We start from the raw sequence: 26,317 nt of genomic DNA on the forward strand, positions 1-26,317 counted from the left end.
GGCTTTGTATAAATCCTGGGTAGGAATATGTTTATGGGTCACTTCCTACCAGGACCAGGCTTTGTCCTTATGCCCTGGGGCTGACAGGGAGCAGGTTCCCTTGACCATGGACTGTTCAGTGTGCAACTCCAAATCTACTCCACTAATCCCCAGTGTAAACAGAGGATTTAGAAGGGCTTCTGTCACTTACAGTGCCAATTCACTTGGGTGTCTGTGAATTTATTTTCCCTGACTTCATTACAGAAAGACTGACAAGTGTGTAAGATTTTGATGGCTGTTTATACATCAAATGTGTGGATCATTTTAGTGGATTTAGAATCATCCCAAATAATTAATGTGGGATACTTTAATTCAGAATTATATAAGTAGTTTTTAGAATTGATTACCTTTCAATATCTTTAAATTTTAAAACATTAATAATTGAGTATCAATGGTCAGTGTTTTCTTTTAAGTAGAACTATAGGTCTTTTCTTTTTCTTAAAAGTAAAATAACATTGTATAAAAAAAGTTCACCAAAGTGATCATGAGGATTTTAGATGAGTAAAACAAAATAACTAAAGCATTTATTATTCTAACTATGTTATATTAAGTAAAAGTTTTATTTTAGTGTAGCAGAGCTTTGGTGGGGAATATCAAATTATTTTATAGAATCCTTAATGAAAATTTGATCCATGAAATCTTAAAAATAATGAGTTGCATTTATTGAGAATTTTCTATATAGTCATTACTTAATACACATTTCCCTATGTTTGAAGTATTTTTATAATTGGTTCCTATGTTGTACCCATGCCTATGTCAAAACAAAGTATTTGAGTTTTAAGAAAATAATGATTGAAAATCTACTTTTCTGTTTGTTTAGCATAATTTTACTAAGATTTTTTCCTTATCAATGAAATTATATTGAGACGAGATTCTAAAGAGCTTAAAATCCTAAGTGCATACTAATCAGAACTGTCACCTCTCATCCTAACAACAACAACAACAAAACAGTTTTCTTTTGAAAGAAAAATCAAATGGTGAATACTTTTCTGTCTCATCTAGTAAACAAGTACTCAGTAGTTTGCATTTCATGATATAAGAATGGCTCGTGACAGATGTGGCTGTAAAGACCACATACGCGGATTGTATGATTTTTATTCTGGTGGAACAAATAGGATCACTCATTACAGTTTAGTCTTTTTTTTTTTTTTAAACCACCACCATCACCATCATAAAACTGTTTAAATAGAGTATTCTTTTGGTGTATGAGGACTACATATTTTCCTAAGTTTTGAAAAAGTCAGTGGCAACAAAGAGCCCTTCATCTCCTCCAGATGATATATTATTCATGTTCTTAGTATTTGGTCTGTATATTTTTCAGAATTTTTTCTATGAATACTTTGTTGACATCAGTTCCCTCCCTCTCCTCTCTCTTCATCCTGCAATCCAACAAAGTTAAGATTCTCTTCTATTTTTATAGTTTTTAAATTTTTATTTAAGATAATTAGAAAGTACATAACTTAGAGACTGTAAGAGCTAGGATTTATACGTAGTTATTAAGAGCACCAAATTTTATTGATGTTCATAGAATGAATGACAAACCTTACATACTCAGAACTTTGTTCTCTCCTAACTAGGAAAACGGTAATGCGTGTAATTTATCTTACCACTATTAAAAATAGACATATTAATATAGTTTAGATATATTTTAGAATTAAAAGAAAAATCCTGAACTAAGTATGTAACTTCATTCTCTTTTAGTATTAAGCAAGAGTTAGTATTTATATTGAAAACTATCTAGGATGATGTATAAGAAGCTGATGTTGGTTGTATTCTCTGAGTAGCAAAATTAATAGAGCTTAAAATATTCTATTTGCCCTGTCTTCGTTTCCTGATTGTGCTCTGGTTACAAAGAAATATAGGAAAGGTTTGTTTTGAACATAAAATTTCCCTGTTGAACCTTGACATATGTGTACAGTAGTGTAACTCCAATCTAAAAGAACACTTGCTCCAAAAAGGCCCTTTACTCCTTTGCAAGTCAGTTTTCTCTTCCTGAATCTCCACCTTAGCTTCTACTAATCTGATTTGTGTTACTGTAATCACACAAAATAAATGTAAAAAAAAAACACAGCTAGCTTTTCTGATTCTAAATCAGTATGTGTTAAAGTATTATATACATATTTAAGTTTGAATTTCAAATTGTTCATTCTTATTTTATAGAATGAATTTATATATGAATATATAATATTTTGAATAGTTAACCTGAATTTGCATCTAAACATTTCTTAAATTCAGACATTAATACCTTGGCTATTTGATTGTATTTTCCACATGGAGACATTCAATCTTTCACCATTGTGATGTGAACTGCTGTGTTTCAGTGATTTTTTTGTTTGTTTCAGATGTTTTCCTCTGTTTCTGTTTTACTTCACTACTTTATCATGAGTAAATATTGCATTTTGTTAAATGCCTTTTCTTTTGAATGAGAATTGAAATTATATGAATTTCTTCCTTACATATATATTTAGTATTATTTGTTTACAGTCTTAAAATTTTAGGAGTAACACCTCTTGAATATGATGTACTTACATTGATATATTGCCAAATTCTACTCTGTAAAATATTTTTACCTCTGAATGTTATATAACAATATGTATCATTCTATAATTTTGTAATATATGATTATATGATAATGACCCTGTCTATAAATATATTATGATATAATATTGCATATGATTAAGTAATGTCACAATGATTAAGTAAACATTGCATATTATATTTATCATATCCTATATTTAATAGCAATTATAAATACACTGTTACAGACATTTCTGTGCCTGATTCCCTCTAAGATATGTCAGTTTCTAGTCCACAATAACTTAAACAATAGAATCCTTGGTTTACTGATACTCAGCAGATGAATAAGTTACTGGTAGCATATGTAAATGTTATTTACAAATCACAGAAGTTAAATCCTGATCTGGAGTTTGGAGTAATTTGGAAGCAAAAGAATTGGCTCAGTGGTTAAGAACGCTTGCTTTTACAGAGGGCCCATTGTTTGGTTCCCAACACCTATGTGTTAGCTCACAGTGTTTTCTAACTATATTTCCATATCTGACAGGCACAAGGCATGCCCATAGTCAATATACATACATGCAGAGGAAACACTCATACGAAAAATAAAAATGAGTAAATCTTTTAAAAATTTAAGAAGTAGGTATGGATTCTATTTCTTATATGAAACATATGAGTGCAGTGTTTCATACTAATTTCTTCACTATTAGTGTTTGCTGTTTGGAGTAATATTTTAAGCTGCATCTCTTTAACACCCCTGTTTACATTCCTACATCCATATAAGTGGTCCTAGACCATCTTCATCATGGAAAGCTTCAGTAGTGGATGCTCACTATTCAGTGAGTACAGGGAAAATAGTTGTTTGCCACAGAATTCCAGTGGATTGGGTATTTTCTTTGGTTGTTATATTAGAGGGGACTCATAGTTACAACTTCTTAATATAGGGCAGCCCATAGTATATTCTAAATCACCAAGAGTATCTTTCCTATAGGACTACTTTTTCATTTAGAATTTATAGGTATGTAGATTGTCATAGAAACAGAGATAGAAAGTGATAGTAAGAAAGTTGAGGGAGATGCAAGTCTGGAAAGCACCTCTGTGTATTCTCCTTACTCTTTATCTCTAGAGTGAGAAGGAAAGCTCAACTTGGATAATCTAGACCTATAGTTTCCTAATTTCCTAACATATGGACATCAATAGGTATGTATAGGAGATATAAACATAACTAGACTCTGAGAAATTTATACGTGCAAAAGCAAACAAAACAGATTTTCTTTCATCTTTTACAGTCTATCAATATATTTATTTAATTCAGTGAGCTGGTATGTCCAACTCAACACTGGGACAGAGCTATAAATGTGGCCTGACAATAGTTAGTCATAAACATAAACATAGGATTTTCTTCCCATAGGTTTTTATTCTTATCTGTTCTAGTGTATGGGGGTGTGCATGCATGCATAGCTTGATTAAATGATTCTAGAGCATGATGACAGAGTTGCCACAGTGAAAAATAGTTAGCCATATCTGTTGAAGTCAACATGAAACAAATGTTATCTGATCATCAAACTTTACATATGCCTGTTTTCAGAAATGATTTTGCTAGTATTCCAATCATATAGCACTTTTTTTTATAGCTGTGTAATTCTTTTTTTTTTCTTTTTATTGGATGTTTTATTTACATTTCATATGTTGTCCCCTTACTCCATCCCCCACCCACCCAGGAATCCCCTATCCCCTCACCCCTCCTTCTGCTTCTCTGCAGATGTACCCCTACCTACCCCCCCCCACTCCCACCTTCCCACCCTCCAATTCCCACCCCCTGGGGCATCCAGCCTTCATGAGGCCAAGGATCTCTTCTCCCACCTATGCCCAGCAGGGCCCTCCGCTCTTACGTATACAGCTGAAGCCATGGATCCCTCCCTAAGTGCTCCCAGGATGGTGGTTTCGACCCTGGGAGCTGTGGTTGGTTGGTATTGTTGGTCTCCTCATGGGGCCACAAACCCTTTCAGCTCCAATGGCCTTCACTCTAACTCCTCCATTGGGAACCCCATGATCAGTTCAATGGCTAGCTGTGAGCATCTGCCCCTGAATATGTCAGACTCTTGCAGACCTCTGAGGAGACATCTATATCAGGCTCTTATCAGCATGCGCTTCCTGACTTCCACCTCAGCATCTACCTTTGGTGACTGCACATGGGATGGATACTCAGGTGGAATGGTCTTCAGACGGCCCCTCCTTGAGTTTCTGTCCCTCACTTTGTCTCCATATTTGCTCCCTTGAGTATTTTGTTGCTCCTTCTAAGAAGGACCGAATCATCCCCACTTGGTCTTCCTTCTTCATGAGCTTCATGTGGCCTGTGAGTTGAATCTTGGGCATTTCAAGGTTCTGGGCTAATATCCAATAATCAGTGAGTGAATACCATGTGTGTTCTTTTTGTGGTTGCAAGATGCTCGAACATATAACAAGGACATATGCTCAACTATGTTCATAGCAGCCTTATTTATATTAGCCAGGAGCTGGAAAGAACCCAGATGTCCTTCAACTGAGGAATGGATTAAAAAAATGTGGTACATTTACATAATGGAGTATTACTCAGCTATTAAAAACAATGGATTTGAGAATTTCCTAGGTAAATGGATGGAACTAGAAATTATCATCCTGAGTGAGGTAAGTCAATCACAAATCATATAGCACTTTTGCTTGTAAAAATAATTTCAGTTTTAAATATAAAAATAAATTTACTTTCAATACTTTTTAATTAAATGCTATATGTATTAACTTCTATGCCATCTTTGCAAAAGATTATAAGTAGTATTTTTCATGTAAATGTGAAGAGCCTTTTAAGACAAGCTGGCTGGGCTGGCAGTGCTCTTCTTTAGCCTCCTAAGGTCTGAGATTTCAAGTGTGTACCACCACACCAGGCTCCATGTAGACACTGGCTGTTGGTTCTAAATTATTCCATATGATTCATTCCTACCATTAAATGTGTTAATTAAAGCTTGAAATGACCATTGCTTTTATATAAGAAGATGGTAATTCTGAGATTTTGATAAGGTCCTTAACATTGTAGGTTTTTTGTTTTTGTTTTTGTTTTTCGAGACAGGGTTTCTCTGTATAGTTCTGGCTGTCCTGGAACTCACTCTGTAGACCAGGCTGGCCTGAACTCAGAAATCCACCTGCCTCTGCCTCCTAAGTGCTGGGATTAAAGGCGTGCGTCACCACCGCCCGGCTGTAGAATTGTTTTTAAAATCTAGTTTGTATATTGTTGTCATTATTGTTCTTGGGAAGACATTTTGAAAGTACAAAGACCTTGAAATGTGAGTGAGATTTATCAGAACATTGATTTAATCAAAAAAAAAACAATTGATAAATTGTACCTCATGAAACTGATAAACTTCTGTAAGACAAAGGACACTGTCAATAGGACAACTCAGCAACCTACACATTGTGAAAAAATCTTCACTAACCCTACATTTGATATAGGGCTAATATCCAAAATATATAAAGAACTCAAGAAGTTAACCTCTAAAAAACTCCAAATAACCGAATTAACAAATGGTGTACAGAGCTAAACAGAGAATTCTCAACAGAGGAATCTTGAATGACTAAGAAGCACCTAAAGAAACATTCAGCAGTCTTAGTCATCAGGGAAATGCAAATCAGAATGACTCTGAGATTCTATCTTATACCAGTCAGAATAGCTAAGATCAAAAACTCAGATGATAGCAGATGCTGGCGAGGATTTGGAGAAAGAGAAACACTCCTCCATTGTTGGTGGGATAGCAAACTAGTACAGCCACTCTGGAAATCAATCTGACTGTTCCTCAGGAAATTGGAAATAGTTCTACCTGATGACCCAGCTATACCTCTCCTTGACATATTTCTACTCCTTACAATTGTTAATTCTGTTAGAAAATAGTCATATAGGAAGGCAAGCATATTCTTTGAAAGTCCTGTCAAGGTTAATATCTTTACCTCTTTCTGTACAGCACAGAATTTCAATAGTGTTTCAAATGACAAATCTCATTTTTTATTGTTTCACCCATTTTCATCATAGAAGTCACTGTCATTGGTAACTATAATAGTATAAAATATATCTTTAAATATTAAAACTTAAAATCTAAGGGTTACTTTTTGATCTAACAATTATAAAATATATTTATATTTTCTGTCTATCCATAATACTTGAAGATGCACCTTAATATTGATTACGATTCCTGCCTGATCTCTGAAAAAGTTTGAGCCTTTACCTTTGCTAGGCTGGGACGACAAAGGAAGAAAGAAATTTTAGGACAATTTAAGAAGTACCTAAGACATCTGCCCTAACAGTTGAATGAGCCCTCTGAGAACAGTAACAGTCAAACCAGAGGCCAGCAAGCACTATAAAGTAGCTTCATTTAACCTGTACCTTACAATGACCTCCCTTCAGTATCTTCTAATTGCCAAATGAAAACAACAGCTCAAGGCCAAGGCACTCTGCTTGATGTTTTGTCTATGAAGTTCTGCATGGGAGAATACCCACAGCAGATTAGGGGGAAATGTGTCTGGTTTCTTCAGCATAACCACTGGTGATTGCTGGAAGACAGTAGTGACTGGGAGATAGCTGAGCGGTTTCCCTATCGCTGCTGAGTGTCAATAGGAGAGTGGAGGCAGAGTGGTTCTTTTGAGCAATTGCAGTGAAAATTTCCTTTTTTCTTATATATATTTTCAAATAACAATATATACCACTCCAAATTTGCTATAATTTTTATTATTTACTTAGAATTTTATAGGATGGCATGCTTTCCCATAGAGTTTATTTGAAGAAAAATAGATTGTGCTAGGCCCGTTTCAGAGAGTGGACTAGTCGCAGTTCTCGGGATATTCTACTTAGAGTTGTGCAGATGAGTTTAAGGTGAACAGTACCTAGATGTCAATCTGGTTTTTAAACTTGACCTTACCAGACGCTATACTAAGTACAAAGTGGTTTTTTTTTTTTTTTTAAGTACAGAGGAAGCAAGGAATCTCTGCCTCTGTCTGAAGAAACAGGAAGAGCTCAAAAATTAAGTATAAAAAAGTATAACAAACAAAAAATGTTCACCTTTACAACCTTTTGTAATAATATTTTGTAATTTTTATTTCCTCACCTGATATCTTTACAAATCCTATACATTAACAAATGGCTTCTAAAAACTGGTAGTAATAGTCTGAGTAATAAAGTTCTTTTGATATAGTTACTGAAAGAATATTTATCATTGCCTTATTAAATATGGAGAAATAAGTGTGCCATTTTTTTCCAAATGGTTTCATTTGCTCGTGTTTTCTTTGTTGATCCAAATGAATGAAATTAGAATAAACAATCTCTAAGTCATTTGTAATCAGGAGCTGATTAATGGAGTTTGGTTTCATAGCCATTATTCATTCACGAACACCTGATATCTTTCCCATAAACAAATTGTGTTTGTCCAAATTAAGAAATTAAATGAAGCATTTGATGAGTTTATGATTGACCCGTCTAACTCAGAGCCCATTAGTCAATGTCGTCATCATAGAAAATGGTTTGACTAATGTGTTGTCTGAAGAAGCATGTGGATTTATTATGACTTCTGATTAATGCTCGCTGCAAGCCAGACAACTAGATTATAATAATTTTTTGATTCTCATTTTAACAGTCATTGAAGAATTTCATTTCTGATGAAATGTATTATGTGCCATTAGATTTAGGGGATGATTTTATGGTGTTGAGTGGGTAAGTTTTTCAAGTTTGTATTTTAAAAAGGATTTAGTATATAACTTAGAAAAGGTGGTTTAAAAAAAATGGCCATACATCTTTTGACTTTTGTGGACATCATCTTTTCCTTTCAGGATAATAAAATTAAAGGCTTTTATCCTAGAATTTGTTAGCAATAACTTTAAGAGTAACATTTGAATTTCTTATTTAAAACTTTAATTTGTTAATTTTAAATATTTCTTTTGAAATTGTTTATAGTGTTTATTTAATATGGTTATATTCCCCAATAAAATAAGACCCTCTTTTCTCAGCATTAGAACTGGATTTCCACCTTTACAACCTGTGTTTGTTTGTTTTGTTTTGTTTTAAATTTAAGATACAAAACAGTATACTGTGCTGTGGCATTTTTGTCCTCATTTCTCCTCCTCTACTTTCTTCTCCCACTCCTGTGTTCCCATTTTAAATGGGTTTTTAATGGAACAGTTTAGCTGAACAAATGCAACATGGGCTCTGTAGGTAGAGGCCTGCTCAGGAAGTGCAAGGTGAAGAATATATGGGGATAAAGAAGTGAAACTCCTCACATACAGACTGTAAGTGTAATGGGAGGAGATCCTGGTAAGGATTTAAAAGTAAAAAACAGAGGATTTCATCAACATTTACAGGCTAGAAATATGTAAAGGGATTATCATTTTCTTGTGAAGTGAATCAGTGTGCATGCCTCAGAAAGAGGAATGGGGAGAAGAAAGCACGGCACCAGGACTCTTTTGGAGACACTCTCATTTCCTTCAAACTGTGCCCATGTGGTAATGCACCAACGCTCTTTTGTGTTCTTCCTTATTTTATATTTAAAAACAAGGAAACGAGCACCAGATAACTGGCTGCCACACCGTCGATACTCTCGTTCAGCTTACATCAGATAGTCACAGTAGCACGATGAGAAAAGACAGAGCTGTGAGTAATAGTTTCAATATCTTAAAGATTTTAGGATCTGCTCAAATTAGAATCTCTCTCCCTAGCTTCTCCTTATATAATTGTTTTATTTTTAATGAGATCAAAGTTTCAGTATACCAAAGAACAGAGTGAATTAGAAGATATTCATTGGTTCATTGGTTCTCCTGTGTGAAGCAGTACTAAGACTGTTGGCAGTCTTCTGCTGGTGGGGAATCCTCATGGGCCACACTGTGAGCTGAGAATCTCATAGCATCACATAAACAAAAGGACAGACAGAGGGTTATCTGTAGGATGACCACGAACTGAGGTTGCCTCTGAGGTATATTAATTTAGAATCTTTCTTTTGTTGAAGGTTCTGTGGAAAACACAACTTTTTTTACTTGGTTTGAAGATACAAACTAAGTCATAATTTCTTTTTTTTAAAAATGAGACTCTGAACAAGATTCTGCAGGCATTACATTTCCCCTGCATATGACATGGTCTAAAAATATTTAAAGAGATACCAGACATGCACCTCCCAAAGGCTTAGGCAGAGGGACTCCAAAGCTTGTATGCTTATCAGGCTTCTGAATATGTTTTCTAAAATATCTGGATATGGCTTTTAGATCCATGCATAAAATTTGTTTCTGTTTAGTTTTGAATCAATTACAGTACCAAGATAGTTGCCCAGGTATAAAGAAAGAATTCAGAACAGCTAAGTATTCCAAGATTACACACCTACTAAAGGGAAGGCAGAGAGTTACTATGGCAAAGTAGTACGAAGCAGCTAAGAAAGACTGAAGGGGAGGAAGGAGAATGAACTATTTAAGTACTGACTGTGTGTCTATAATCAATATAGGACAAGGTGCAAGAGACAGCTCAGTCTCTACAGTGCTTACGCTATAAGCATGAGGACCTTCCTTTTCCTGTCAGAAATCACATAAAAAGTCTAGGTGTAATGACGCATACTTACAGCCCCAGTGGGAAGAGACAGAAAGACTTCTGTGGCTGTCTGTCCAACCAGCCTTGCCTGATGAGTGAGCTCCAGGCCAATAAAAGAAAAATAATATGGCTGGTACCTATAAAATGATATTGGTCTACACCTCCCACTGATATAACAGCTGTATACACACATATTCCATATACACACAGGTGCAAAAATCAGTATAATTCAAAAGGAGTACTTCCGAGGAGTGAAGAGATATGTGTTGGGAGTGTGTGTTCCTCTTCCAGAAGATCTGGTTTCAATTTCCCATACTCACAGGGTAGTTTACAACAACCATGGCTTCAGGGATCTGATGCACTTTTCTGACCTCCGTAGGCACCAGGCACTCACATGATATACATACATACATGTATACATACATGGATACATACATACATACAAGCAGAAAATTCAGAGACATAAAATAAAATAAGATTACTTTAAAAACAGTATTTGTATATGCCACAAAACTGTGAAATACCATATTTGTTGGTTCCTGTTTTGTCCCTCTGACAAAATCCCTGATGAAAGTAACAGAAGTAAGGAGAGGCTTGTTATGGATCACAATTTAAAGGGATATCCCATCTGGAGAGGAGGCTGTTCAGCAAAAACAGCCTTTGTAGAATAGCAGAAACATAAGGAAGGTTATCCATTCATCCAGTAAGAAAGCAGAGAAAATTAATACTAGTAAGCAGGTCTCTTTCTCGCTTTTTCCTTGTTATTTTGTTCTGGATCATAGACCATGGAATGGCGCGACAGACGTTTATAGTGGATGTTACCTCCTTAGTTAAACCTCTCTGGAAACCCCCGAATAGACACACTTAAAGGAGATTATAAACCTAGTAAAGTTGACAGTAAATGATGAACATTACAGAAAATACTGTTGGCTGTAATTTTAACTCATTCTATACAAGAAAAGACCAGAGTTTTCAGTCTTTCTTTAATGAAAGGAGGTGGTCCAATTTGAAATAAATTGTCTTGAAGAAAGTAATATCAAGTCGTAAGGAAATGAATTCAACTATGGAGAAAAGAAAAAGAATGGGAGCTTTAAACATGCAATATTAGGAAAAGCTGGGTGGACAGGACCAGGGAATGTGAATTACCATGTTTCACAGCCTTCTGTGCCAGAGTAAACTGAAGGGTTTCCCTGCCAAATGCATCTGCTGATGTTCTAAAATCTGAAAACAAAAATGGGATTTAGAAAGGGAGACTTTGGGAGATAATTTCATTTCTCTAAGGTCATGATGGTGAGGTCTTCCTGGTGGGATTACATACATTGCCCCCCAACACACACACTCCATACTACCAGCTTGAAGAGCATCCTAATGCAAACCAACCACGCTGATACCTTGCTATAGGCTTCTAGGATCCAGCACTGAAAAAGAGTTTCTAACGTCTCTGTCATTCACTGTATTTTATGATGACAACCTGAGCTTCCTGAGATACCTCTATGATATCTCTTACTATCTTTTCTAAGTAAGCCCATCTCTCTTCTAGCCTGAGACTTCTTAAGATAATCTCTGAAAAAAATGATGCTTAAATGGGCTCAATAGAAATATTCTTAATTTTTTTTAAAGATTTATTTTATGTCTAAAGTTTTCTATCTGCATGTACATCTGCATGCCAGAAGAGGGCATCAGATCCCATTTTTAGATGGTTGTGAGCTACCATGTAGTTGCTGGGAATTGAACTCAGGACCTCTGGAAGAGTAGCTAGTGCTCTTAACCACTGAGCCACCTCTCCAGCTCCCCTTAATTTCTTTTAATTAAAATAGAACTACATCATTTATCTCCTCCCTTTCTTCTCTCCAGCCACGCTCATGTCCTCACAGTGCTCCCTCTCTAATTCATGACCTGACACACAAATATAACCTGCTACGTTTGCTTAATGTGGCTTATACATACATGATTTTAGAACTGAACACTTGGTTAATTTTTAGGGGTCTCATCCCCAGAAAGGACTACATTCAACATCCCTTAGCTGCCTATAGTTATTTGTCTAGGGGTAGGTGTTTGTGAGATGTCCTTTTTCTATTTAGCATGCTTTTTGGTATTACCCTTATTCAGGCCTTGTTTCAGTAGCCATGTTGTTAAGGTATCTGGGTACTTCCCTGTCATTTCTAGAAGACACAACTTCTCATCACATTTCCCAATCATCTGGCTCTTACAGTGTTTTCATCTCCTCTTCTGTGATGTTCCCTGAGCCTTAACTATATTAATAAAGTGGCAGTAGTAGGTTCTTCTCTATGGTCCATGACCTCAGTAGTCACTGATCATTGGCTAGGTTTTCAGTAGCAGGCCTGACTTCCTTCTGTTGAGCAGGCAGGCCTTAAGTCCAGTTAGACAGCTGCTGGTGCCACTATTGTACCCTTAGGGTTATCTTGTCCTGCTGATTATTGTTTTGGTTCAAGGGCATCACAGCTGGATAGCACTATTGGTTGTTTCCTTCCCTTGGGTGCTTGCTTTGCACCTTCTGCTACTATGACAGCCATTCCTCAGGAAGGAGACTTTCAGGCCAGAGCTACCTCAGATCCTCTGAGCTCCATGTCCAAATTGGACGTTGTTTTCAGCAATAGGAATTTACTTACCTTCCATCCCTATAAGAAATTCATTTTGCTCATTCTGACTACATAATATATCTAACAACAAGAATTTGTAGGTTTAGGATATAAGACTGAGGAAACCAAAAATATAACAGTTTTGAAAGTATTAACTTTTACTTTGTAAAAGTTCTCAAAACCCTGAGATAGGGCTTTTCTAGGGTCTTATATGGAACACTTTCTCCTAATCTAACTAGTTACTATGCCCATGATAGGTATTCTTAATACCTATCATGATATTATTATAATTTACTTGCTTATTCATAATCTGTAGCTCTCATCCTTCACTTAAAAAGTTTATTTTTACAGCAGCTGGAGACCATTATAGAAATTCACAACTCTGAAAATTCAGTGAAACCCTGGCTCTTAAGTGCTCATCCCCAGTTGATGTATCTACAGCACAACCCCTACACTCCTAAGGCTCTGGGAACATTTAGAAAATGAGCAGGAAGATCTTAAGCACCAGAAGATCAAAGTGTCTTTTACAAGTGGCAGGGAAGCTGCACCTATGAAATCTCAACAATATGGTCACCTAGGTAAGACCTGCACATTGACAGCACTTATCATGCTAGCGTGGATGTGGTCACACATACCCCATCCCTAGATAAACAGCCACAGGCAGTTAATAGCTCATGAGAGAGGGAGACTTAGTCTTTTCCAGGGCTGAGTTCCTGGTAAGTTATATACTATCAAGTGCTCATCTCTGAAAACATGTACATAATTCTAATACTGAATAGACTCAGCAGATAGAGGTATGTGTTTGCATGTGTATGTGTGTGCGTGCGTGCGTGCGTGCATGTGTGTTTGAAGAAGAGGTCATGAATTTCAGAAGGAGTGGGGGAAATGACATATACTCAGGAGTTAGAAGGCTAGAAATGATGTAAATATAATAAATACATACAATTCTAAGAAAAAAATGGAAAAACTAGTGTTTCATTTCATGATTTTGTACCAGCATCAAGAAACAAGGTTAACCAAGAGAATTTTTCATGTTTATATTGGTGGACAGAATAAAATAATAAGTTGTAATATTTTTGTAAAAATAGTAAAGTATCATTAAAAATAATGTAGGCTTTTCATATTTTAGTTATAATGAAATGACAAGTGAATGACAAGCCTTTGACAGAAAATTTTGGTTCTCTTTTTAAGTTTTCTTCTTGATATAATTAAGAATTTCTGTAACCTGTCTCTGTAAAATTGTCCTGGTATAAAACAGCCACACATACACCACACTGCACACCACCCCATTTTTTATCTCTGATCTTAAATAGCCTCTCTTCTGCTGTTCTCATATGAGTTGGGCTTATCCTATCTCTGACTCAGTCTGTCAAATCTTTCTCTTATTCCTCACCTTGTCTGCCCCTCAATTAGATGTCACTTTCAGACATGGCTGCTTCCTTCCACAAACTAACCTTACCTTTAATTTGTCCAGCACTAAAGGTGTGTACTAACTGTGGTGTGTCTGTATTTCAGATAGATCATACTGTAATCCAGGGTGTGTCTGCATTCCAGCCAGATCATATCTTTGGATGTCATCCCTTGCCACAGCAGTTATATTGCTGAATTAAAATTCCTCTACACATACATACTAGAGTTAAATGATGGTATAAATGAATCATAAGCATAGTAGCTATAGAGAAAAAATTGGCTTTCCTAACTGAGAAACTCAGAAACACAAATGAAAATGCTGATAATAGTTTAATGTAGTTTAATGGTTGATAGTGTTCTCTTTCCTCTCCTGTACAGATTTCTCTGCTGATCAAAAATGAGCATTATTCTTATCCCACAGTTCTAACCCATAGAAGAACAGAGTGAGTCTAATAGAAGAAACTACTTCTTTGTAGTGTGTGTGTGTGTGTGTGTATAATTTTTATTATATATGTGTATGTGTACACTTGTCTATATGAATGTATACTGTGTGTATGTATTTCTTCAGAGGCCAGAAGCAGGCATCAGATCACCTAAAGCTGCAGTTACAAAATTGTAAGCTGCCCAAAGTGAGGGCTGGGAATCAAACTCTTATCCAGTGAAAGAGCTGCAAATGTTCCTAACTGTTGAGCCATCTTTCCAGCACATAGGTTTACCTGTCTTAACAGTCTGCCTCTTCAGAAAAATATTGGTCATAACATACAAAATTGTAGGTGAGCTATAAAACTGAGATTCAAATTTCAACTAAACATTGTCAACTTTTTTAGCTACATGGACATTTTGAATATACATTTGTATACATGATAGATGTATACACACATACAGCTACAAGAATGAATGTCCTAACTTATGTGTTGTATAAAGGCATTGCTTTTGGTAGATAATAGGTGTTGAACTATTCGTGAACTCCTGAACAAAGAATTGTGTAAATGTTTCAAATAATTTAGGTCCATCATAGAAAGTTAAAGATTATATATAGTTAGGATCCAATTTAAATAATGATTTTTTTTCAGCTACATATATGTTAAAAGATCCTGCAAGACTTTGAGTAGTTTTTGACCTGTTGTTATTTGCCTTTTGCCTTTTCCAGTCACCACAGATGTCTGGAGTCTTTTACAGATAATTGCCATCCTCATTGAGATATATTATTCCAGACATTTCTTTCTTTCCTCCTGGAAAGTGTAACTATCTTGATCTCATTTAACAAATATGCTACAGTTTCTCAGTAGATTTGATTAACAATCTTGTGTCTTAAATCAAAGGAGAATTGACGAATAATAATTTCAGTACCTAGAGCACAAAACAGACTTTCCTTTCTTTTTTAATCCTTTTTATTGGGTGATCATTGGAACAGTTTTGTACCAATCAAATTAAGTACCTTGAGGCCAGAGGCTAAATGAAAATTATTAAAAGACTTCCAAGAAGGAAAATTTGAGTTTAAAGTTATAAAAATGAGTCTAATAAAGTAAAATCTGACCAAGGCCAGACTTACTGTGTGCACCCAACCCTAGTAGTCTACCCTGCCTGGTGTGAATATGGTGGGAAATGCTGAAGATGGGATGAGGAACAGCATATGTATATATTGTGGCTCTTTATGTGTAATAATTTATGTAACAGTATTTATTTAAAATGATTTGAAATAAAAATAATAATAGCATAAATAATCATATTTCCCTTTTCTGTAGCTATTTATTGAATACTGTTCTTTAGCAGGCATAACTTTGCATATAATTTTTCTTTTTACAATAATATGATAAAGTAAATTGGATGTCTACATTATTTTATTAAACTTTAACAAAAGATTAATTAAAAGTCATGGTGAATAATAAGGATATCTACATTATTGTGTTAAACTTTAATGAAAGATTAATTAAAGGTCATGGTGAATAATAATTTTACTGGTTTGTCAAAGAACATAGTTCTTTTTAACTTTAATTTTTGAAAATAGTCATGATGAAAGTTCTTAAAAATTGCCAGTTTGAAGAGAATGAATGGGCCTACACTGCCCACACTCCAACAATGTGTTAGGAATGCTGTGTTGACAACTAGAAAGTTGAGATAAATTAGATCCCTTTCTTCTGATGCTCTTGGCTTCCTTTTAGTAGTTGGAAATAGACATCTTCTTTTACATGTTCTCTTTCCAGATCTCAGGAGTTGTGTTTTTTAACAGAAATTAAAAGTGTTTGTTGCTCTTCTTTTTTGTAAGGGATGGTGAGAGTACTGAGTATCAAAGAGTAGATCTATCCATGGTCAGAGCATTTATAAGCTAAAGCCAAGCAGAAGAAAGAATGATAAAATAGAATGACAGTTTGACTCAGTGAACAGGTCTTTGTGGGTCAGATCACAGCTAAATGAAGCTTTGACATTTCAAAAATGTCTAGCTTCAGAAATATCTCACAGAAACTCAGTAGAGGCAAATTCATTAAATTACAAGTGTAATGTAAATTGATTGCCATTTAGAAAAATAAGTCTTTAATCCTGAATTCAGAAAAAGCTACCATTTCCCCACTTTTACTGATAGAAGAACACTAGACCCTAATATTAAGTTAAGTATCTGCCAATTATAAAAGCAAAGAGTACTGTGGTAGATTTTTTTTAACTTTAGAATGGAGATATCAGAAAGATATTTAAGTAATGTCTAATCATCCTCAAGAACTAAAAGAAATTATGATATAGTCTATATGTCCTCATTTTATACTCTGATTTCATATTTGTCAAGTACTAAGACCAATTTCTTGTTCTCCTTATCAAGGAACAAATGAAAGACTTACACTACAGTCTAGGAGGATAATTTTGATTCAGCCAGATCCTCTTGTACCTTCCACTGTTAGAGTTAACCACTGTGAGGCTGGGGTGTAGCTCAGTTCATAAAGGGCTTGCCCAGCACACACAAAGCCCTAATCAGTCCCAAGCACCACATACAATGATGTAGTGGTGCTTGTTGGTAATTCTAGCAATCAGGTGACAGAGCCAGGAGCCTGAAATTCAGAATTCTCCTCAGCAACATAGTTCTGTGGCTACATTAAGCCAGCCATAAAGAAAGGAAAAGTAGATATGGTGTCTTAATATGGACACTATACATTTAAAAATATTAGATTTAACAGAAGTATGATCTAGGAATACTCTCACTAAGTCAATTCATGCTTCATATTATATGACCTGTATGTTCATATAAACAACATACTTCAGTTTATCAAACTATAATAATAGTTTAATTTTTAATATCTTATCAAGTTCTAACATAAAGAATGGCAGCTGTTAAATAATTGATAGAAATTCTGATTTTAAAGTACTTTGCGAGGCTATCTTGTTTTGGTTTTGATTTGAAGTGTTAGATTTTTTTTCTTTTACTCGAAATAATGAGTGGTAGGCATTCATATTCATAGAAAGCCAATTTCTTTGCATAAATTAACTCAATAATAAAGTGTGCTACTAGTTTTTGTTAGATATTTGAAATAAATTCATATTTTAATACATTAATACTTTGCATGTTTGAATCACATAAAGGATCCTACATTAGACATCACTCACTTGTGATTCAGAATTGGTGCCAAAGAAATAAAGAAGTTAAATTGCTGGTAATATGTAGAAATTGGTAAAGAATCTTAGAGCATGAGTAAGCTCAGGAATGAAACCAGTATAAAAAGGACAAGGCCGGTGAGAGTTGAGCATGGAGATTAAATGGACAGTGGTTTAAATGTAGTGTGTTTCCTCCAGGTCTTACATTGAGGATTAGTGTTTCAGTGCAGCAGTGATGCATGGTGGGTCCTAGTGAAAGAGTTTGCACTTGAGGATTGTAGTTGCCCTGGGTTCATAGTTTCCATCTTTAGAGGGCTGTTGCTCCTCTTGTGGTGGCTTCGGGTTCTTCCCTCAATCCTGCTCTCCTCATACACATCTACTCTCCTTTCCCCACTTCAGCACACACGAAGCAGCGAGAGACCTATAGTAGAAGTGGAACAGACAGAGCCCTAAAGCCTTCTACTTCTATTCTTAGGAACTGTGAGCTTAATAACGCTTCTTTTTTTTAAAATAATTTATTTATTTTTCCCAAATCATAATTCATTCACACAGGGGTTATAAACACAGAAAGGCATAATGTGGGGAAGAGGATGACACTAGAGTGTGGGTGTTCAGGGGAAATACAGATCTCTTCCAGAACAGGGTATCGGCTGGGTGAAGGTTCAGGGGACAGGTCGTTATGATTCTGCCTATGACTCACTTGTCCTTATCTAAGTTGGTATTGTCTGCCAAGGCTACCTATTTACAAGGTCTATGACTACTCGGGCTGGTAAATTTCCACAAAAGCTGCCTGTTTACAATATCTTATAGCCATCTATTTCAATGTTTTTTCACAGAGACCCAAGACTTGGTGTTAGTATACATGTATGACAGGCCTATTGCTGATTTTAGGCCTATGGCTGGTTTTAGGTCTTCAGTGTGTAAGCAGGGCTGCCCCTGATATGTCCTCCCTTCTCTAAGTATAGAAGGGCTGTGGCTATTCTAATCTTGTGAAGGTGGGTATAGAGGCCTGACCTCCAGTATTTGAAAGGGACCTTGTAGTGGCTCCAGTACCCCTGTCGTTGTCCAGTGAGGTATGAGGGACATACCCATCCTGATGTCCTTTTTCTGGAGAGGGGATACTTTTGACATCAACCCATATGCAGTCAGGCTTGTCCCTCAGGGAACCCAGAGAGATATTTTTATCTTTTATTTATATTCCCTTGCAGTGCTTAGCCTCGAAGCCTAAGCAAGAATTCAGATCGCCAATCAGAGGAGGTTCTGGGTGGCCCCTCTCTGCTTGGTCTAGGGGTGGAAGTCCCCTCTTTTAGGTTGGGTGGAGATGGGTTTTGGGAGCACCCTGTATAAAGTAACAACCTCATCTTGAGTCTTGTGGTCCTCCATAGCTAACTTATGATAATGTAACTGAATAGGTTTTGCTACCAAATTATTTATCTGTTGTATCACAGAGTTAGTCTGCCTATCTGAGGTCCAGGGACCAGCAAAAATAAGCAAAAGGAATCTAAATAATGGTCCCAAGATGGGAGGAAGTAGGGTTGACAACCTTGGAGAGGCTGAAAACCAATTCTTGTATCAGCTCTCATCTTTCTCTTTCTCTCTCTGTCTTTTCTCTGGGTCTTTTTCATGCTCTCTTTAACCATCCCTGTCTTGTCTATGTAAAGGCAACATTCTTTAAGGGCTGTACACAGCCTTTTCTTTTATACTAGAGTAAATCAAGTCCAATAAGGATCTTTGCGTTTTTTGGAGGTCTCATCAGACAGAGAAACGAGGGATTTCTTCGGATTAGTGATGTCAATCTCTATCTGTTTGATGTTCTTGTCAGTGGCCCTTCAAAGGTCTGAGTAGTATAAGTTCAGATGCCAGCATCTGGATTAGAACTTCCAACAGCAGACATCATGGGTGATTCATTTTTACCTGGAAAGGAAAAAGAAGGGAATTCTCAGGGAGATTTCTCTTCCCTGGATGTAAATTGTTATTCATCTTATTTATGGTTGGGCCTGGGTTTGTGGGGGTATCTATTTATTTCATTAATCTTTTTGGTAGCCGGTTAGCTGTGCCTTCTGTGGTATCAAAGGGGCATATCAATCCTCAGCCCCATAAGGGAACTGATAACCCTCTCTTCCTATAAATTCCCCTGCCTTAGGTTCTTTGTTAAAGCAAAGTAAAAGAAACTAAGTCCAGATGAGTCTTACCACTGCATGGAATTTGGGATGGGATAATCATGTGGCTGGGTGTCTGTGAACTGGAAGGAAGGGGCAGAAAATGTTAGGTACTCAGTGAGTCTCTATGATGGGAGAGAGGGAAGAAGAAATAGAGGAAGCAAAAAGACAGTAGCATGTGAACTTTAGGTTCATATGAACACCTAGGTTCACAAAAGCATGAGTCTGCCAGACATTAAAATCATGTGTAGTGCTCCCATGAAGATTGCAATGGAGTATTAGTGCTGCTATAGCAAAATACCTGACTCTGAGTGATTCATTTTTGATAGTTTTGAAGCTGAAAACTTCCTGTTCAAGGTATCAAAAGTATATGGCTAGATAATACAGCCTTCCCAGATAACAACTTTTTTTTTTTAAGATAACAACTTGGACCACTACATCTTCACATGGTAGAAGACTTCAAAGTACAAACGATAGAGTAGCATCTAGTTCCCTCAAGGTCTTTTGTCAGTCTATGAGGGCAGAATCCTTATGCCTTAGTTACTCCAAAGACCCTACTTCTTAAACCTGTTGTACTGAGAATTCAGTTTCAAAACAAATTTCTGAAGAGTTATTCCAACTATAATAGGTTGGAATGTATAGTTAATCCAACTATAAATTCCTGGTGATGAAGGTTTTCAGCTCCTCAGAGAAGCCTCCTCTGCCCACTGTAATGCACAGCAGCAGTCCCTCTTCCCACTACTTAGTACAGCCTAAAGATGATTTCATGTCTAAGTTGTTCCGTACAGGATCCACATTACCATGCATGGTAAGTGTTCAAACCATCATTAAACATCTCTGCCAAGACATTCCAATCTACATTCAACATTGTTGGATGAAAATTGTTAACTTTTAGGATAATAGTGGTGGTGGTAGTAGTAGTAGCAGCAGCCAAGTTCTGCTACATTTATTTATTAATTAGTGCCTATACACACCTTTGTATACAAATATACATGTATTTATAGTCTATATTTTAATTATGTACAAATTTTGTTAAATTTAGGAAAGAGTTGATGTTCAAACCATTTGTTGATGTTTTTCATAGTTGTAGTCATTTACTAACCTCCCCCCCGTCCGATTTTTGAAGCTGGTTTCTAATACTTAGCCCAGTATAGCCTGAATACTCCTATCTGTTCTGAATACAAAGATTACAAATCTGGAGCATCACACCTGGATTATCATCTAATCTTATTCCTTAATCTTTCCTTAAATGTATGTAGATGGTCACATGGTTTTAGTTCTACCCCTTATTTAGGAAAATAATTTAGTACACAAGGATGCTCAGTTCTCCTTTCTATGAAGTAGGGACAGGATAACACTTGTCTCATAAGATTAGAAGATTAAAAACACTGTAGCCTTATATGACTGGCTGAAAGTCTTCTCCTGGTTTTTGGAGGAAGAGTACCATCGGGAAAAAAAAGCTGCTGCCCTTCTGCCTATTGCTGCCTTTGGCCTTCTGGTGCTCTGATCTGTTTTCCTAGACTAGCACAGAGAACAGCTTCTCACACTTGCTTCTTTGATTAATCCTGGATTGAAATAGAAACGGAGATTGTCTGGTTGAAGACCAGACTGTAGTACACTATATACATGTATGAAAATATTATAAGGAGGCCTATTTTGTGCAGTAAATACATACTAAGCAAAAATTAATATTAAAAAGATTACATGAGAACTAAATAATTTAACAAGAAATACCAAGTTCTGAATGTTCTTTTACTTTCTAAGAAGAATTGACAATTGCATAGTCAGAGCATCTGTAATTATTTAGTAAATTAAATGTGTTGGTTCCAAAAGCATGATTTCTGAATCACTTTTTTTTTCTTCAAATGACAAAGAAATCATGATACGTAAGATCTCTGTGATTAGTAATTATATATAAAAAGCAAGTCAAGGTTGGCTATGCAGTAATGTCTTTGACCAGTGTGCAGAGAAAAATCACTGTGACTTTATTTCAAGTAACACCATGCTTTATCACAACTGTTCCCACCGCACACACGTGGTTAAGGACCATCTTGAATGGGGACAACAGGATAACAAGAGCAAGAGGTTGGAGAGGACATGGGTACAACTGCCTTCTAAACAGGACACGATCAGTCTTCTTATGAACTCACAGCAGCTGTGGTTGCATGGATAAGAGCAAACATGGAAGGGGAAGATCTTCATGAGCCTTCACCCCCAACCGAGGCACAAGGACAACTGATGACTTCTAGGGGAAGGAGAATCAGTTTTCTTTAAAAGCTTTGGCAACTTCTAGGTTAGGAGAATATGGACAGAACAAACTGGACTCAATTTGAGTTAGAAAAAAAGAAGAAATCAAGATGAGGGGTAGTAGGATGGGGGTGGATCCAATCCATGTATTATTTGAAGATAATTATTCATCATGTTGTATGCTAATTAACATTAATATAAGTGAAGTTGTGGCAATTTCTTCTTAAATTAGGCACTATGACTCAAAAAAAAAAAAAACTGCCTTTCTTGTTCCCCAAGGCTCCTTTCAGTTGCACACTGCCAAGCCATTGTCATTTGTGCTTTGCTCTGATATTCTTGTTGCTTGCATCTAGATTTGCCTTTAAGCTGTATATATTTTATTGACATTTTCCTCAAAGAATCAAGCTAGAACCAGATGATAAAATGAGTGGTGCACTCCAGCAGATACATTTACAGTATTCAGCTGTTTGTAGGTGATTTTTTTCTGGGCTGTAACAAAATAAAGCCTAAAGCATCATATTAACTGTACTGTTTATATGGGTGCTAATACACTTTGAATAAAGCCCTCAATTACTAAGTATTTTTGAGGCCTGACAAGACAGTCCCTTGACATTAATGGTATCTTTATAACCTTTTTAACTTCTTGTCTCTCTGACAGAACTCTACAATAACAGCAATGGGTTTGCCCTTGGCAAGCAGAAACTCATTTTGAGAGGGTAATAGGTATTTACTATTTAGATAGCTGGCAATAAAATTTCTCTGAATGAGATTTTCCTGAGAAACTATAAACTGATTGAATTACTTCCTTTAATGGACTGGAGGAGTGTGTAATAAGTTTGTTGAAGCTTTACATCTAGTGTTTTGCTTTCTTCTTTAGAGACATAGAAACAGCCTGCTTTGAGTGAATTATGGGACTTAGTAGACACTATTCACCATTGGAAACCTTATTCTTATTTTTTAATCTAAATTAAAACAATTTTTAAATGCACTAATTCTTTAAGTACAAAAAGAATGTGATCAATGTGTCTTCTTACCTCAAGCTTTATTTTAACTAGAAGTAACATTTAGCAGTTTATGCCTGCTGAGATCTTTTTAAAGCCATACTGGAGATGTTAGCATGGAAAGCCACCTTGGTTTTCTAGCCAATGTCTCTCTTGGCTCCTTTTGAATAACGAAAATCCATTAAAAAAAAATGTCTCCTTTGCCTAAAGAATAGAATGAAATTTAAGTTTTATAAGTAATGTTAATATAGTGTATGTTTTTGTTTTGTGTTCAGTTTATCAGGAGATATATTTAATGGCTATTTAACTTGGACCTTATAAAATTTTGTATAACAGTCTGTGATATAAACTATAAGAAAGAAATTTCACGTTAGTTTTGAGGAAATACTTAGAATGTATTTTATTACTATAAAACTTGATTAAGGAGCTTCTCAGAATTCTACTTAATGTGAACTCTGTCAATAAATGTCAACTTGGAAATATAGTTCATGATTCTTGATTTAAAGTGTGAAAACATACATAAAATATATTTGGTAATTCTTACTCTAAACATTTTTCTTTAAAGACAAATCCATTATGGTCCTTGGGGGTGACAGCTTGCAGAATATCTTACAAGGCCATGAATTTTGCACAGAAGTACATCAAATTCTGTGTTTTTATTGGCAATCAGAATTTCATATTTGTTGCTATAATAAAATTGTGATTGAAATGGGACCTTGAGTGTCCTGTCCTTATGTGAAGTACTTTGAATCTGAATATCACACAGATCCTCACTTAGAGCACGTTCATTTTCTCTTAAGCCCTTGGCACTGACACATCTATGGCTGGCATTGTTTTTCATTCCAGCAAATCTGTGCTGTTGGCACCACTAAGTACAAGGGACAGTAGTTGTGATAGGAAAAAAAAAATGAAGACACAAATGATAACATTTGTCTACTTTGAATGCTCTACTCTAGGTCTTTGCTACAAACTATAAAATTCTTCATAATTTGGCTGTTGAGTATTTTGATGCCATGCCTTAGGATTTTAAATAAATGAACATAAATGAAATATTGAGAAATAATGTCTAGTATATTTTTTGATATTTGTATACAACTTGCTTGAAAGATATTTAAATAGAAAGTTGGGATTACAGTATAATTCTCTTCTTTAATATACAATTCCGTCTTAATCAGACAATCCTAATGTTATTTGTAACACAGATTTACTGGCAGCAGCAAGGATATGCTGAATATGCACTAGCATTGTAGCTGTTTATTCTTCAATAAAACATAAAGACAGGCTCACTATGTTTTCCAGTTTGTCCAATTTGTTCTCAGATCAGGTAGTGAATTTTTTTTCAGTGCCCAAAATTAGCACAGATTTTGTGTTAACTATTTTACGAATAAAGAAGTCATTAGAGAAAAACAACACCATGGTTATTTTTATCTTTTAAATGAACAAACATAAACAAAACAAATGAACGATGTTCATGGTTTTCACCTAAAATATATTGCCACAAAGCTATGATATTTTGCACATAAACAATTGCTGTATGTTCCATTTTCCACCAACCTCAGTACCAACATTACCACCTACCTGTGTTAAGTTTTTGAACATGTTATGAACATGTTAAACATTTTGCACAAAAAAAATCTTAATAAATAATGCAGGACTTGAGGACTAACAATATAATTTCATAACACCATTTTAGGATGCAAATTATTTTTTTGCTTATGTAGTTCATTAAACAGTTCCTATGTTGATTTTTTTTTCTTTTTAAAGAGATTTTCCATTTTAACATGAGGAACTGTTGTCCTGGGTAAGGCTTTTACATGGAAACAAAGTAACAGATTGAAGTGGTTTCAGGGCTTTAATCCCTTGATAAATTAGCCAGCAGGCTAGCCTTTTCATAGATGTGCTAAACAACAGGTTGATGCCATTTGGGCTTTAGTAGTGAGAGCCACCTGAGGGAATAGGGAATGAATAAGAAGAAATGTAGCATGGGAAGAAGGCAGCATGGTTGTTAGCTTTTGCTAGATCAGGCAACTAAAGTATTACCCATAAATGAGTCATTGTATCTGACCATTGAATCTTCCTAAATTGATGCAGTCTTAAGACTCTCAGGTTGACTTTAAGGGAACCATGAACTTTATTAATGTAATTCTCAAAATTTTAAGTTAGTAAGTTTATAAATATTTCACTTTCTGAATTTGTACTTTTTGGAAACAAGATTGGGGCTTTGAAATTTGTTTAAATATTATTTCTAATCAAATAGAAGGAAATATTTTATATTGAACACAGGTTTCAACTATTTAAATAATATTGCCTATTTGAAAACAAACAGATGTTTATAAATTATTGTTAAATCTATGTTATTAAAATAGTTTTATAGTTTTATGAACTAGTTGCCTGTGAAAAACATCTTTACCCTGTGTTATTGTATATATTGGGCAACATATTTAATTAGTATCATAATAAAGAATGGTCAAAGTTTTCATCATCATAGTTAACAATACTTAATATGGAAAATTATTCATTGAGACTTTAATGAAAGAATGCAATTTCATGGAAACCAAAAAGAATTTTCCTCAAAGAAAACAATCTTTAAAATTATCTGTTTTTATGTTAAAGTTCCTAAAGTAATTGGTATCTTAATATTGATAAATATTAGAATAATATAGGAAGTTGTTACAGGTCCAAAATCATTTAAATAATTTGCTACCCAATGGAGCCCTGGGTCTAGGCTTTTAATTTTTCATTTAGATAGGGGGGATTTTAAGGATCAATATGAAGATCTGTTGATAATATTATATTTAATTAGAGTAATCAAAAACCATGCTCAGAGCATGACACCTGCCAGGGAGTGCTTCAAAAAGATAGTAAGCAGCATGCATTAGAATCCTCTCTTGCTTGTCCATGAGCACTAATCTAGCGGAAGTCCCACATGGGGCGGCTAGTCAGCTATTTTATTGACTTTGATCTGGTTTGGGGGGCAGTTTATTTTCCCACAATGCCATTGATCAATGATTTCCTTTCAGCAGTGATGTAATTAAAGGGCTTTAGTCGGCTTCTGCTGTGTTGCCTTGAAATGTATTATTCTGGAGATTTAAAGGAGATCGATAGGGTGCAGTGGCCCCATGTTTAGACTGGAGTAGGAGGACCCTACTGAGAGTAGAAGCATGGAGAAACACGGCTTCAGGACAC

At 35.5% G+C, this 26,317-nt stretch overlaps 1 protein-coding gene across 1 annotated transcript in view; it reads left to right on the forward strand.

The window, feature by feature from the left end:
• Window positions 1-26,317, forward strand: part of Rsrc1 (arginine and serine rich coiled-coil 1) — a 326,375-nt gene that overhangs the window by 191,992 nt on the left and 108,066 nt on the right. The window lies entirely within an intron of this gene.

Source organism: Grammomys surdaster, unplaced genomic scaffold (genome assembly GCF_004785775.1).
Source record: "Grammomys surdaster isolate TR1022 unplaced genomic scaffold, NIH_TR_1.0 139, whole genome shotgun sequence".
Taxonomy (NCBI): domain Eukaryota; kingdom Metazoa; phylum Chordata; class Mammalia; order Rodentia; family Muridae; genus Grammomys; species Grammomys surdaster.